Source organism: Haplochromis burtoni, unplaced genomic scaffold, assembly GCF_018398535.1.
Source record: "Haplochromis burtoni strain Fernald_Lab_line unplaced genomic scaffold, NCSU_Asbu1 Contig_1135, whole genome shotgun sequence".
Lineage (NCBI taxonomy): Eukaryota > Metazoa > Chordata > Actinopteri > Cichliformes > Cichlidae > Haplochromis > Haplochromis burtoni.
In genome coordinates, this window is record NW_024583496.1 from 46,429 (window position 1) to 60,449 (window position 14,021).

Genomic DNA, 14,021 nt, shown 5'->3' on the forward strand with positions numbered 1-14,021 from the left:
GTAAATGTAGATGATGTTACAGGAAGAACCAGCTGGTTTTCCCCACCCATCTCCACACCAAGTCCTCTGTTGTTTGCTTGTGTTTCTCCTCAGAGTCCATCTAGCAGAGCTGTCGTCCTCCTCACAGCTCAGAGACAAAACGTTTCCTTCAAAGAACTGAGAGCTGCTGGGACTCACAGTCAGACGAGCTGTGAGGGTTAAAGTGAAAAACTGATGATCTGTTTGATTTTACATTGTGAAGCATGAACCCAATCAGGTCATATCAGTGAGCATTTCTCAGGTTCAAACTGTAACAGAAGAAGGTTACTGACCTTGGTTTGTTGTGCAGCTCAGCAGTGAGATCAGAACTAAAGAGAAATGACACTCAGGTTGATTTGAGGTGAACATAAAGAACAACTCCACACAAACAGCTGACAAACTGAGGAAGCGCCCTCTTTCCAATAACTAAACCCTTTTAACTGAAAAAAAAGAAACTTAGAAACTTAAAAATAGATACAAACTACATCAACCATCACCTACTGGCACTGATGCAACTAAACCACATACCACAACGTGTCCAAGTTCAGTTTCATTTCAAGGAAATTTAAAGACAGTTATTTATTGTTTTCTTTCCATGTGGCTAGATTATTGTAACCATTTATATTCATGCCTAAGCCTAGAAAGTTTCCATTAACCATTTAAGACCTACCATAGAACCAAGTCCGCCAGAGCTTAATCTTTATATTTTTACATGCTGTAGCGCCATTTTTGGGATCATTTCAAGTTGCTATCCATCAATTCAACCGTTATATCCCAAATTTTAATGATATGAGTGCATAGTAACTACATAAATTACAAAAAAATGTCTTCGTAGTTTTATTTTTGAGATACGCCAATTTTTATTTACTGCAGGAAAAATGAAAATAAATATTATAATGCAAATTTGCAAAAAACAGCATATGCATCAAAATAAACTATTCCCAGCAGTGCAATTTGAGTTCTAAGCATCCCAGAAACGATACACAAAAGCATAAAACATGACATTTAAAAACAGCAGTATAGGCTTATAAGGCCCTGAAGGTAAAAAACTACCTTTTTTGCAAAATGACATCAGATAATGGCGGACATGCGATAGTTCGCGCTGACATCTATTCCAACGTAGGAAGTGCTATGATCGAATCGGCAAAGCGTGTTTCTGGAATATTGTGTTTTTGTTGCTGCAAGGGTTTTTTATGCAATTTTTGCAAATCTATATGTGGAAGGGCAAGCTGATGGCATAAGATGTAAGTACAACTGCTCCGGTTTCATATGCAAATTTTTTTTTATTGCACTAGCTTACGTGGTTCCAGTTCTACAGGGATTTAAAAATAGTTACGCAACTATTAGGGCCCTTCAGGAGGTCATCATCAAAGAAGAGACTCGGAAGGCTGGTGAATTGAGCAAACAGCAATCTCCAAATAGTTGATTGTGGAAGAAACGTTTTGTCACTCATCCAAGTGACTTCTTCAGTCTCAGCTGACTGCAGGTTCAATCTTATAAACAGTACATTTGCATAATGACTGAAACCAGCCCACTGAAGGAACAATGGGCTGGGAGGTCAGTTCCTTAATCTTAATTATGCAAATTCTCATGACCATTGATCAACAACCACTGACCAAAACCCACTGATCAATGGCCATGAGTACCATTCACAGAGAGTTGGGGAATGGCTGCAATCACAGCATTGTAAGATGGCGAAAGATGTACCCTTAGGCCCCCTCCTCGATTCAGAGATGGTCTTTCCCTTTTCACGTAAATGGCCTCCTTGACTCCGCGCTCAAACCAGCGTTCCTCCCTGTCCAGGATGTGTACATCCTCATCCTTGAAAGAGTGTCCACTGGCCTGTAGGTGTAAATAGACTGCAGAGTCCTGGCCTGACGAGGTAGCTCTTCTGTGTTGTGCCATCCGCTTCGCCAGAGGTTGTTTGGTTTTCCCGATGTATAAATCCTGGCAATCCTCCTGGCACTTAACAGCGTACACTATGTTACTCTGTTTGTGTCGGGGGACCCGATCCTTGGGGTGGACCAATTTTTGGCGCAGCGTGTTTTGGGGTTTAAAAGCCACAGAGACCCGGTGTTTAGAAAAAATGCATCTCAACTGCTCCGATACTCCTGACACATATGGGATCACTACAGGTTTTTGCTTGGGCAGCGGTTGTCCTTCTCTCCTGGATCGGCTGGAGCTTTCTTTAGGTGCCTTCCCAGCTTTGACAAAAGTCCAGCTGGGATAACCACATTTACTCAGAGCCTTCTTGAAGTGATGTTCTTCTGCCTCCCTGGCCGCTGTGTCAGTGGGGATGGTGTTCGCTCTGTGTTGTAGCGTCCTGATCCTGATGACACCCAGTTTGTGCTCCAGTGGATGATGAGAGTCAAACCTTAATACTGATCCATATATGTAGGTTTACGGTACACGTCAGCTTTTAGTCCGCCCGTTTGATGGAGAGAATTTGCATAATTGATCTGACTCATCTGGTGGCATGGTAGGAACCCCACATTGGTGGAGAAGGAGACACTAAGGGGCCGACCTGAAGGATCCACTGCCTGAGGATTTGTCGACAGCTCAAGCCCCAGAGGTTCAGATTCAGGCAGCTTAGGATACTGTGCTCAGGAGCAATAAGACAGGGCTGCTCAGCAGACAGTGTTGGGGAGTAACAGAATACGAACCTGGCTACGAGTCCGACACAGAACCCGACGTATTAGCCAGAGGTCCCTTTACTACGGTTTAGAGCTGCAGACCTGTTTTATATACGTGCGGAGATCACGAGATCACTGCAAAAAGTGCAGCCGTACCTAATGTCAGTCCTACTGTTACTCATTTTATATTAATGTTTAAAAATCTATTTGGTATAAGTATGGAAAGTAGCCTTCAGCAATAGTACATTCATGTAGTTGTAAAAAGCATGATAATATATTAAGTAATCCAAAGTATTCAGGATACGTTACTCTGATTGACTTGCATAACATTGAGTAACATAACAGAATATGTTACAAAATACATTTTGGGGCATGTATTTCTGTAATAGAGCGGAAATTCGTCTCATAACTATCTGAAGCTAATATGTAGATGAATGCTTAGAATAAATAGATAGTGTATGGGGCATGTATTTGTGTGTTACCTATCCTCCTGCTGTAGTGGACAATATATTTAAGAGTAAACTATCTCGCTAACACGTGCGCGCTCAGAGATTGGCGGATCTCTGGTGTTACAAAATACATTTTGGGGCATGTATTCTGTAATCTGTAGTGGAATACATTTTAAAGTAACCTTCCCAACACTGTCAGCAGAGCATGCAGGTTTGCTGTGTCCAAATTCAGGGGCAGCATGCTTTGACGGCCGCATTTGTAGGCAATTACATCACAGCGATGCGACCAAGGCTATCCAAATTCGAAGACTGCTCCAAATGTGGGGACAAATGCGTCCTCCTTTTCCCTAGATTTGACTGATGGGTGGGGTGTATCCTTTGTGGCCCAACCTATCCCAGAATTCGTAGTGCAGCCCAGCCAATTCTAATTTCCAAGCTCGTGTCAGCTTGACATCAGCAATATTTTTTTAATAAAGTTTGGATAACAAAGGTGAATAAAACTGAATAAAACATACCTAAAGCTAACAAACAGCTGCTAGCATATGTCATCCATCCATCCATCCATGCATTCATTTTCTTAACCCTGTGTTTCCTCGACTCCTGAGCAAAGATAAAGAGTCAGTTCAGACCTGCAGTTGGTCCTCGTGGTGTTTGAACTTGAATTCAGCCTGATTTGTTTTTCATGTCTTCTCCTCCATCATCAGTTATCAGGAGAGCAGACAGTCAAAGTACAAGAATTCAAACAAACACAGAGATTCTACTTACAGAGCAGACACAGCACAGATGTTTCCTTCATCGTCCTTCTCACTCATTTGAGCTTTTTTTCATTTCTGTCTACTGACACCAAGTAAAGCCCGCCCTCTTCCTCTGAGCACCAGCTTTCTATTGGTTCAAGAGACAGTGAGGTGTCAGTGTGTGTGTGGTACGTCCCCTCAGTGAGAGAGGCAGATATGAGCTGAAACACAGGAATCAAACCAGGGACGCTGCTGTTATGGAGCTGAACTGGAACCATTCAGACACTGAGGCCCTCTGAACACATTTTAATTACAGCTGTGCAGAGACACACTGATGACTGACTGGAACACTATGATTCACATTTTACATTAACACCATCCTCACACATGTTTATATAGGCCACTAGAGGGAGATGTTGGACTTTAAATACTAACATGGATACAAGCAGATTATCAACGATGTTGTCATAGTTTGATTAAAAGACATTAACATAATAAATATGTCTGTATCTATTGAAAATACATTTTTTAAGGTAAATGGTCTGTATTTGTATAGCACTTTACATGTTCAGTCATCCACCCATTCACACACTGGTGATGGCAAGCCACCCTGGGGCGCACTGACAGAGGTGAGGCTGCCGGACACTGGCGCCACTGGGCCCTCTGACCACCACCAGTCAGTGAAGTATCTTGCCCAAGGACACAACAACTGGGTCTGTCCGAGCCGGGGCTTGAACCAGCAACCTTCCGATTACAAGATGAACTGCCAACTCTTGAGCCACGGTCGCCCCTCAGTGTCACTGTGGATAAAGATTCTCTTCATTTACACATATTTTTGAGATGGTAATTAAATAAGTTGTGGAGAGTGTGAGTGTTACAGAACTTTTTGGATTTTCAAATTTATGTGTTCTTCTGACATTCAGGAAATCTTGTTTTGTGCTCCTCCCTGCTCCCATTTCTAAGGTCATAACATGGAAACTATGTGTTGGCAAATATTTAGGCAGGTGTTGTTTGTGGTTTGTTGATGTGATTTCAAAAAGTAGTGCACTTTTCACCAGAGAATAATTACACCATGTTTGACGAAACACACAGTCAACAGAAAGATCTCTGACTTTCAGTCACTTGTGATTGAAATGGTTATATTTAGACATGTGCTTCATGCATCTGCTCTAATAACATATGAAGAAGGTGCTCAGCAGTGCGCTGGATGCTAGAGGCGTTTTTAAACATAAAGTGATTCCAGGAAGAAATTCCATCCATCCTTTTTCTTCCACTTATTATTGTAGATGGCAAATACAATACATTTATGGAACTATTCAACTTCTAAAATACTCTCGGTCAATCATATCACATCTTTAAAAGTTACTTGCAGCTTTATAATCACAATCTATTTTACGCCAGTGCTGGTCCAGTTGAAGAAGATGGTGTGAGTTTAAAACATAAGCTTGAATATCAGTGTGTGTGAGTGCTGTCCATGGTGCTGATCAACAGCTGGACTATCACAAGCTGAATGGACTCAGGCCCAGACTCTCTTTAGTAATACAGTGGGTTTATTTACAAGTTTGTGGTGCAACAATAGCCCAACACAGTAGTGATAAACCCCATTTCCTGCTCCACGTTGCCATTAAGTAATTTGGAGAGTGATTTATTATTTGCAGAGCTAAAATTCAATGTATTCAGAAAAAGTCTTTGTATCACAAGACAGAATCATGACCTAAAACTACAATGGAGCTCTGATAATCTACATATAGTTATAGACATGCTGTATAATTTGGTGGAAGCCCCTTAATGCCTTCATGACTTTGTTAGACGCCCCTGCTGCCACTCTGGGAACCATTATTTTGGTAAAAAGCAGTTAAACACAAATGACTTCAGGAGTCAATTGAAAGATATCACACTGTCAAAGTATTGTCATGTGAAAAGCAGCTGCTTTGCTTGGAGCTGGAATGTAAATGTGTCTTTCTCTCTATCAATATCATAGATAATTGTGATATTTGGCTCGAGCTCTATTGTATTGCTCAGTGTTACCAGTAGACGGCAGCAGACTTTATATGTGACTCATTTCCTTTTAACCACACGAGGAAAATAAGTGAGAGCAAAGATTTATTATTCACACGCAGAAATTAAGTAGTAGCTGAGGGAACAAGAACAAGGTGTTTGAGTCATACTTAAATATAAACAGTGAAGCTCTGGCCATGAAACACATTAACATATTTATATTCTTTGTCACTGCAGCAAAATACACATTTAAATTTTCAGTTAAAAATATATCCTCATATGGTTTTTGAAGTTTTGAATCATTTTAGTTTATATCAGTGAAAAATTAACATGTGGATGTCTTCTGGTCTCGAGGTGCTGGGGGACCAGTTAGAGACCAGCAGCTGGACGTCCAGTGGTTGGACTGTCTACTTCGGAAGAGTAGACGGTCGTCTGGCTGTGGTTTAAAGTCTGAACACAAACACACACATTTCAAACAACAGGAAACATCATTACAAACTTCATAGTTCTTGGTGACTTTGTTGAAAGATTAAGTCACATTTCTAAATGTCCTGTGATAAACTGGTGTAGCCGACCTCTCACCAGTAACAGCTCCAGCTCCCATGTGAAACAGTGAAGCAGTAACAGTGAGCAGTGGTGCAGCACCTGTGTGAATCGAGGTGCTTCACAGCCGTGTCAGAGTGAGCAACTAACAGGCCCACAACATTTTAAGCAAGTGTGAGGGTGAAAGTGGGCTCACATGTGGGTATATTTAGTGTGACCTTTGTATGACATATTAAAAATAGCTAGTTTTAAGTCTTAAGTCGACATAGATATTCAATTTGATTTAATTAACCTTGTAGCCTGTACACTGGTGTAAAATCAGTCTCTTTAGGACATGGCTGTCTGAGTTAATGAACAACTGGTGAAAATATAACTTTGATTTATGTGTTATTTAATGATTTTAAAGGACTTTTTATTTGTCTGTGTATATTATTTAACAGGCTGATTTTCTACACATTTTAGTATGATTTAAATTTCAGAAAATGTTCAGTCGTTGTGTTAAAGAGTTGTCTGGGTCAGCTCTTTAGACCTGTTTTAATTTAACTGCCAAGCAAGTGTGCCTAATATTAATGTTGGTGTTTGGCCTCTGCAAACATTAGAACTGTTTTGGTATGTACTTTTCATAGAACCAAAACCCCACCTAGTTTGGTCAAAACTGGGGTACCAAGCTTTAGACACAGCATAGACCAGTTAGACCACAGCTAAAAAGACTGTGTGCAGATTGACCTATGTATGTAACGTTTGTAAATAGCTGTAGCTTTTCATGGTCTTTCTTTTTCCATTTCTCGATGCTTCTGCTGAGAAACAAATGACTAGCTGATGATGACCAACCAGAGAGCTGGCACCTTTTTCAGTGCAGGCTGAGACTTGACCACAGCGCAAGTTCTCAAAATATAAACAGTGTCATTGCCCACACCAGAACAGAGACGTGTCATCAGCTTCAAACTAAACTACAGGAAGTAGCTGCTGTGGTGTTAGAACTCTTTTTATGCCCTTCATATTAACAACACTTTCACCCTGATAACAAACTGTGTGCACTGAAGCCACAGAGCAGTATAACTGAATTTAATTGAATTCATATTTTTATATAGCAGCTGCTCACAAAAACATGAATACACTGATGCAGACCTCTGGATGAGTCTATGTTATTTGTTAAGGTCCAGCGTGGCCCAAAGAAAATTGCAGATGTTTCATATTTGTACTCCCTCCAAGAGGAAGCGCAAACACTGGGATCTCATTAACGTGGACAGTGGACTCTGATGATGCTTGCTTGGAGTAAAAGGGGAGGGGCAACGGTTATTGTGGTGATGATAAATGGTAAATGATTCTTATATAGAGCTTTTCTACACCGAGCACTCAAAGCACTTTACACAACTTGCCTCATTCACCCATTCACACAAACACTTTTTCCTTATGATGTTTCTATTTGTGTGCTTCTATCTAACATTCATGCACATTCATACTCCAGTGGATGCATCGGAGAGCAACTTAGGGTTATTATCTTGCCCAAGGTTATTTGGCATCCAGACTGGGGATCCAGTCCTTCCACCCAACCTTCTGATTAGTGGGCGTCCTGCTCTACCATCCCAGTCTTAAAGTGTGGTCAGTCTTATCAATGAGATCACTGAAGTTGTTTGGTCAAAATATTTGTGGAATTTGTTTTATATTAAATGATCATATTAAAACAATGAGTTTATGAAGGCAAGTCTTTAACCTATAATCATATTATTGAATCCATATTTGAGGAGAGGGGTTTTATCAAGGAAAATGGTTTCACAGTTTTGAATATGCAAGTTGTTTATGCACACTTTGTTGTTCAGGGAAACTCAGTGATGAGGATCAACGGTCAAAAGACGTAAATGCCTGCCTGTATATGTTATAGATTGAGTCTAATGTATATCAAAGTTTGTATGACTAAACTTCAGGTCTGCATTTTACACAGATGACCATCAAATCCTGATCAGAGGCCATGTGATTGGTGGTCATTTTAGCTACAGCTTTAGAATTTTTACTCTCTCTACTTGGGGCTTTGTATCTAACGTAGCCATTAGCATGTGACCTTAAATCAAGGTCAAGGTCAAGCTTATTTATATAGCACATTTCCAAAAGCTCATGCTGCACAAAGTGCTTTGCAAACTAAAATGCAACTAAAAAAGTAAAATGTACAACAATTTTGCAATTAAATATAAAAAAGAAGACAATAAAACAATAAGACAATAGAAAGAACTAAAACAACAATGTGTGGGTTACCTCGTGCTGAAATCCAACAAATGTGCAGATCTAATATTTAGAGGCAGACTATTACAGAGTGTGGGACCTGCCACACAGAAGGCTCTGTTTAGACCATGGAATAGATAACATAGGTTGGAACTGGACCGCACGGTTCTCTCTGAAGCATGAATAAATAGGAGCTCGAATAGGGAAGAGGGGGCTCAGCCTTTTAGATCAAAATCAAGGTGGGCCTGCAACTGTATATAGATCACTTTCTCCAGAACTCTTGAAAGAAAATGGGAGCGTTCCATCCATCTACACTTTTACATGCTCCACAGTGTCCTCAAATAACTTTATTTTAATAAGCCATAAAATGTCTGTGCACAGAATCAAAAGCTCAAACTTTTCTGAAGTATGAGATAAAGCATTTCATTAAAAACAAACAACAACATCTGTACAACCATTAAAGAATCTTGTAACAAAAACACCCAGAATTACCTCGAGTTTGTTTGGTTGATATTTGGATGTCACCATACGTGATGTCATCTTCTACAGGTTCATCTTCATCTGGTGAAATGATCCAAATTCAACAGCAACATGTTTCACTTAAAAACTCTAAAGTTAGGATTTTAATAAAAAAAAATGATATACAAAGAAATATTCGTAGATTTGTACAATGTTGAGTTACTTCCATGGGGATCAAACATCAATGCAAAACCATCAAATCATTATTGATGTAAAGACTATAACATGTAGATTAACATGAACTTCAAATCTAAAATCAAAAAGTCTGAGTCAGTCTCACCTTCAGGTTTCCTGTGAACACATCGTCTCACCAGCAGAACCAGTAACACCAGTAGAACCACAACACAGGAGGATCCAACACATGACAACAGAGAGAGAAGAGGAAGAGAGAGTGGCGAGGAAGAGTGATGGAGGTGAAGCGAAGCCAGGTGAGTAGGTGGGCTGTGGATGTAGGTGGAGGTGTGGATGTAGGTGGAGGTGTGGTGGTGTTTCTCCCTAAAATAAAGCAAACACAGTCATTAAGTTGTCGTCACATTGTGAATGTTGAAAGCTGCAGAAACACAGACAGGTGAGTGTGTCACCTGTGACAGTGATCCAGCTGGATGGAGACTCTCCATGACCGCTGATGTCACACTTGTAGAGGCCTTCATCAGACCTGGAAACATGCTGGATGGTCATGTGACCTGTAGGCTGCTTCCTGATGAGGGAGCCATCTTTATAGAAAGCAGCTGGGAGGTTGGAGGGAGTGGTCTTTGTTTTACAGAGCAGAGTGACGTCATCTCCCTCCATCACAGGGAGGACAGGACTCTGCAGGATCACTGATCCACCTCAACACAGAGACAAACTACAGCATTTCATCCATTTACACACAGCTTCATCAACACTAACTCCACACACTCAGCTTACCAGTGACTGTCAGGTTAACCATGTTACTGATGGGACCCTCTCTGGACTCACACCAGTAAACTCCACTGTCTCGTTCAACGATGTAACTGATGTCACAGGATAGAGTTAGCGGATGTTCCCCATCCATTTCCACAGTGACTGTTTCCTTTGCTTGTGTTTCTCCTCAGAGTCCATCCAGCAGAGCTGTCGTCCTCCTCCAGCTCAGAGACACAAAGTCTCTCAAAGATCTGAGAGCTGCTGGGACTCACAGTCAGACGAGCTGTGAGGGTTAAAATGAAAAATATTTAAATTTGTTATATCAAATATTTTTGTTAAAACATTTATAATTCTGTGATTAATGCTTAATTGAATCAGTTTTATATTTGAAATCAGGCTGCAGACGTGGACGCGCCAAAAAGAAGACAGTGAAAGTACACCCTGAGGGAAGACGATGAGAAAAAAGAACTCCACCCATACTGAGCTCCTAGAGGAAAACAAATTGAGAACAGAAAAAGATCTCGGCACAGAAAGGCAAATGAATCTTCATATTTTAACACCATAGAATCACATGACAAACAGTAGGGGTGGGTAAATGGGATGAGAGTGAGCCGGTGTAGACAGCAGCATCCCTGCACTTGTCCAGTCAACCCACCATCGAGAGAGGGTGTCGGAGGCATTTGGAGGGGGGAGGGCGGATGAGTATATATGTGTGTGTTTGTGTGCGTGTGTGTGTGTCCTGTGTTCAGCTGAGAAAGTGTCCCTTCACCTGGTTAAGCAAAAGTAAACAGTCTTGCAGCGGGCGCAGGTGGCCTTGAAACATGTGGCACAGAGAGTCTAAACACAGTCCCGTTATTAAGGAGAAGAATTTGTTGTTAGAGCCTTCTGGCAGCGACATGGGAGAAATTATGGTTGTTTGGGTTTAGTGCAAACAAACTGCATTACATTTTTACAGCTGATCTCATGTCCGTCACTGGTCACCAGGTCTGTAAATTTCCAGTTGAAGAGTCGTGTTATTCCTTGGTTTCATGTGTCAGCAGCTCACTTGGTTTTGGTTTCTGTAGTATTCTGAGCTTTTACTGAGTCCGAGTTCTCGCGTTTGCCATGTGTGTATATTGTTGTTTGAGTTCTTGTGCTGTGTTTCCCCTCGTGTTTTGTGCTGTTATGTTTATCTGTGTTCCCCACCCAGCTCCTCTGTGCACTTCCTGTTTTACTGTGATAGTATTAATAGTCAGTGTACTCAGTTTTGCATCCTCCCTTTCTCCTCATGTGTAATTATCCTCAGCCGTGTCTCCCAGCTGTTCCCTCTTTGCCCTGTTGACCTTCTGTATTTATTGTCTGTGCTTGCTTCTGTTCATTGTCACGTCATTAACTTCCATAGCCTCAGACCTGCTGTGTGTTTTAATTCTAGTTCGGTTTCTAGCCCTCCTAGTTTTGTTCTGTTTTTGACTTATGCCTGCAATAATGCAGTGGACCTCGAGTTTAAGTTCTGCCTCTACGAGTCTGCATATTGGGTCCTTTTCCTGCCTGCATACAGACATGACAGTCGTGAGCTTCTCCAAGATCTTTCCATTTTATGTTCAATAAGCACCGTCTACGTGCTCATGGCCCTCCCCATCGCTTCAATCATAGCGGCTAGCCTTGTGGAGTTTCGATCAGCCATAAGAGCTTTCTTTAATATCAGTAAGCCAGGGCCGAGCCAGCTCCGATCAGCAAGAGCCCTGTTATCACGGTTCAGAATAGGTATACATCTTCTATGTCCTAAATTGACAGTCCCACCAGGCACACGCCAGTGCTGCCACCCGTCCATCGTGTATCCGGCAGAAAACATCCCACCAGGACAATTGGGCTCTCCCAAACTCAGGCTTGTCGTCCATAAAAAGGTGTCAATCGCGTTCAGAGACCAGTTGAAATAATCCATATTTTTTAGGGTTTAGAGAACAAGAGAGAGACTCTCTGAGGGTTAGAGTAGACAAGACAAGACAAGGACATGAGTAGCGCAAACAGGGAAGATAAGATGAGCGGGAGGGAGAAAAGATGCGACTGAATCTGTCAAGAGCCAAGAGCCTAGAGTTTCATGTGTGGCAGAAGAAGGTTACTGACCTTGGGTTGTTGTGCAGCTCAGCAGTGAGATCAGAACTAAAGAGAAATGACACTCAGGTTGATTTGAGGTGAGCATAATGTAGCCAATCTATCATATATTTATACTGATGTAGACCGGGGCCCTGGGTTCTTTTCTCTTAATACAGTATGTATTTAAACTCAAGATGGTGTAACTTAAATTACCTCCAGAAAATCTAAATTCCCTAGGGTCAATAATGAGACCGACATATGAACTACTTATAGCTCCTGGGCTGAGTGCCCCGGGCACAACGCATATATTCTGCAGCTGTTCCTGACATCTTCTGTTCTGAGTTCTGGTTACTTGACTTTATAGAAATACTACACACCATGAACACAATGAATACACAGTATTTAAACTTGAATGTGTCTGTTAACTGATATTACAATATAAATATTATTATATGTATTGTACAGTGTAGCAGCAAATTTAAATGCAACTTTAAATGTAACTTTATAACTTTATAACATTTATAAAGATAACCTCCCACTTCAATGATAGCAAGGACGCAAGAAGCCTATGGCAAGGCATCCAGGCTATTACAGACTACAAGCCTGTAGCGCGTAGCTGTGAGAGCGACACCACTCTGCTCAACAACCTGAACAGCTTCTTTGCACGATTTGAAGCACAGAACAACACACGCCCACAGAAAACACCACCACCTCCACACGACCAGCCTCTGTGCCTGTCTGCTGCCAGCGTGAAGAGGACACTCATCACCATCAACGCCCGGAAAGCAGCGGGTCCAGATAACATCCCTGGTAGTGTGCTGAAAGACTGCGCAGAGGAGCTGAAGAATGTCTTCACAGACATCTTTAACACCTCCCTGAGGCAAGCCACTGTCCCATCATGCTTCAAGACTGCCACCATCATACCTGTGCCAAAGAAACCATCCCCAGCCTGTTTCAATGACTACCGCCCCGTGGCACTGACACCCATTATTATGAAGTGCTTTGAACGACTAGTCATGTCACACATCAAATCCACCCTACCTCCCACCCTGGACCCACACCAGTTCGCATACAGAGCGAAACGATCCACAGAGGATGCAATCTGCTCTGCCCTCCACCCAGCCCTAACTCATCTGGACAAGAAAGACTCATATGTGAGAATGCTGTTCATAGACTTTAGCTCAGCATTCAACACCATAATACCACAACAACTCATCTGTAAACTGGACAGACTGGGCCTCAGCACCTCCCTCTGCAACTGGCTGCTGGATTTCCTCAGCCAGAGGCCTCAAGCGGTGCGTGTGGGCAACAAGGTCTCAAACAGCATCACCCTGAGCACGGGGGCTCCACAAGGCTGTGTGCTCAGTCCTCTGCTCTTCACCCTGTTGACACATGACTGCACACCAACCTACAGCTCCAACCACCTTGTGAAGTTTGCGGACGACACAACGCTGGTGGGGCTCATCACCAAGGGCGATGAGACCCACTACAGGAAAGAGGTTGAGCTCCTGACCACGTGGTGCAGAGACAACAACCTCCTGCTAAATGTCAGTAAGACCAAGGAGATTATTGTCAACTTCCAGAGAGGCCACACCTGTCACCCCCCATTGACCATCGACGGCGCTGCGGTGGAGAGGGTGAGCAGCACCAAGTTCCTGGGGGTGCACATCAGTGAGGACCTCTCTCTGGACCACCAACACAGCATCACTGGCCAAGAAAGCACAACAGCGCCTCTACTTCCTGCGCAAACTCAAGCGGGCAAGTGCTCCACCACCCATCCTGACTACATTCTACAGAGGAACTATTGAAAGTATCCTCTCCAGCTGCATCACTGTGTGGGGCGGTAGCTGCACTGACTATAACAGGAAAGCTCTACAACGCATTGTGAGAACAGCTGAGAGGATAGTTGGTGTACCACTCCCCTCCCTGCAAGACATTTACACCACTCGCCTCAC

At 42.4% G+C, this 14,021-nt stretch overlaps 1 long non-coding RNA gene across 1 annotated transcript; it reads right to left on the reverse strand.

Annotated features, from left to right (window-relative positions):
- Window positions 1–164: 164 nt before the first annotated feature.
- LOC121813097 lies at window positions 165–3,868 on the reverse strand. Its single transcript, XR_006053510.1, has 3 exons — window positions 3,730–3,868; window positions 312–347; window positions 165–188 (listed from the first exon to the last, which is right to left on the reverse strand). It is a non-coding gene; the product is annotated as an uncharacterized LOC121813097 (long non-coding RNA).
- Window positions 3,869–14,021: the final 10,153 nt, after the last annotated feature.